This window comes from Canis lupus, chromosome 15, assembly GCF_048164855.1.
Source record: "Canis lupus baileyi chromosome 15, mCanLup2.hap1, whole genome shotgun sequence".
NCBI lineage: Eukaryota > Metazoa > Chordata > Mammalia > Carnivora > Canidae > Canis > Canis lupus.
In genome coordinates this window covers 15,124,205-15,126,532 of record NC_132852.1, presented here as the reverse complement: position 1 = coordinate 15,126,532, position 2,328 = coordinate 15,124,205, and positions in this window count along the sequence as shown.

Genomic DNA, 2,328 nt, shown 5'->3' with positions numbered 1-2,328 from the left:
TGGAGAATATGGCTTTGAGAAGGAGGAGGGCACAGGGCTTTGCCTTGCTTAGCTGAATTAGCTGATGAAAGGTCTTCAGGGCTGAGATGCCCATAGATGATTCAGCCCTCCGTTCATGTGAAAGCCCCACCCAGGGCAGAATTATATTTCTAGTGGAACCTCGAGGGTCCCACATCATGCACGTGAGTGTCTGGGACAAATGGCTGGGCTCTGTCCCGGGAGGTGATTATCTTGTGTTAGTTTGAAAGTTAAAATGGATGTCATGGTCCATCTGGGCACATCTGGTCTTCTTTGACATGGATCGACCATCCTGTTGTGAGTTATTATGAACTAGGCACGTCCTCAAAATTCAGAAAGTGGGCCTCTGGCAGGAAAAGAAAGAATCCTGAGGCTTTTCTGAGCCTCACTTCTTGGGTCTGAAATTTGAGGAACTGAGAAATGCTTTAAAGGGTTCTAGGTGGTAGGAGTTCAATATGACCCCAAGGTCTGGAAGGCAGTTTGCCAATTGTGCACTAAAGATTAGAGTGGTGTATTTTCTAATTCAGGACATTCAGAATTTGCTGTGCATTCACAGAGAGTTTCTATCCCATTCCATTAAGAACATTTCAGTTTAGTGGTTCAATGTGTTAGCTGTGGAGAGTGAGGAGGGAGGGTGGGTGATATGATGGGAGGGAGGATACAGACAAAAAGTGTCATTGGCCTAGCCTTGGGCCAGGTTGTTAGGGGAGAATCACGTCTCCCTGCCGCCCATGCTTGAGGTCAGTAGACCTCCCTGGAGCAGGAACCTGTGGCCCAGCCTACCTGCCATGGGATTTTCCCAAAGCTGGTACCTTTTCATGGTTCTGTTAATATTTCAAGGTTGAGCAAGAGAGACACAGTGTACATCTATCTAAACAGAAGTTAAATATTTCTTCTTTCTTCCTGGTCTCTTTCACGCCCAGAGTAGGCCAAATGTTTTAGTATTATGGGAACCATCCCCCTCCCACCACCTTTGATTATCTGGGTCTGAAGCTTCAGTATTTGTTATCACGCTCCACCTTGCAGTCTATTCAAACACCAGAATACATGGTGTGATGTTAATAGGGGCTACATCTTAAGTCTTTTTTTAAAAAATAACTTTATGGGAAAGATTCTGGAAAACTGGCCCCTTAAAAATTGCAAGCAGCCATTTCCTGAAAGAGATTAAACTTTAAATTAGCCTTTGGGGCACACTGTGCCCATTTAACTGGGCCCTCACCATTAGCCGGATGGAACTCTGTGTGCTGTGCCAGGGCTCTTGCCATTGCACCTTTTTGGTAGCAGTAATGGGAGATGGCAAGAAGAGGGCAGAAATGATTCCTGGTTCCATATGGACTTAGAGCAAGTTGCACTGACATCTACTGCCTGGATTGAAGTGGCTAGTTCTGGCTGTGAGGTTGTGGTATCCCCTGAGCAGTTGTGCATAAGGGCTGGGAAGCTAAGAGCAGCCTTCTGCAGGAAGGACAAATTGACAGGATTGTCACCCCATGCCAGAGGACTGGGTGTCACCAGAATGGGCTTTGGCCCAGGGGTCCCCAGTTTGGATCTCTGGGGTCCAGTGGGTAAGCATGATCCCACAGCTCAAATGCCTGTAGGGGCCAGGCAAGGAATAGAAATAGTTAAAAGAGACCATGTGGGATTCTGGCAACTTGGAGAACATGGCTCCATTGAGAGGTAAGAGCTGCTTCTGAGCTGGAGCTGGCTGCTGACATACAGAAATATGGGCTGAGTGTTGCTTTGCCTTTTTATTCAAGATGAGATGGAAATCTTGATTGTTTCTTAATGTGAAATATCTCAATTGGAATATTGATAGCATTTCAGTTGTGTGTTTTTTTTAGACTGCTTTGCAAGTTTATTACATTGAAGTTGAGAGTTTTTTGTCTCAACATTCTACTGCCATACATTTATATATATATATATATATATATATATATATATATATATATATATATATATTTGTCCCTGACAACAATAATAAAATTGACCTGTATGGCCCCAGCTCTCTCTCTCCCTTCCTTTTTAATCTCCCAGGGCTTAGAATATGTGGCTTGCTGAATTTTCCTGAATGTCCCGTGAGGTGGGCAGGGGTGATACTTCAACAATTTCTGCAGCAAAGCAGACTCCCAGGACCTGGTGGGGGTGCTGGGTGTGGCACTGCCTATACTCTGCTTGCCTTCACTCCTAAGAGATGCCCCTCTGGGCATGAGACAAAGCCTCGCGTTGCTGTAATGCAAGCCATGCCAGAGTGACACAGGACAATGATGTCTGTTGCATCATAATAACGATGTTCAAAGGTCTACAAGAGGAAGT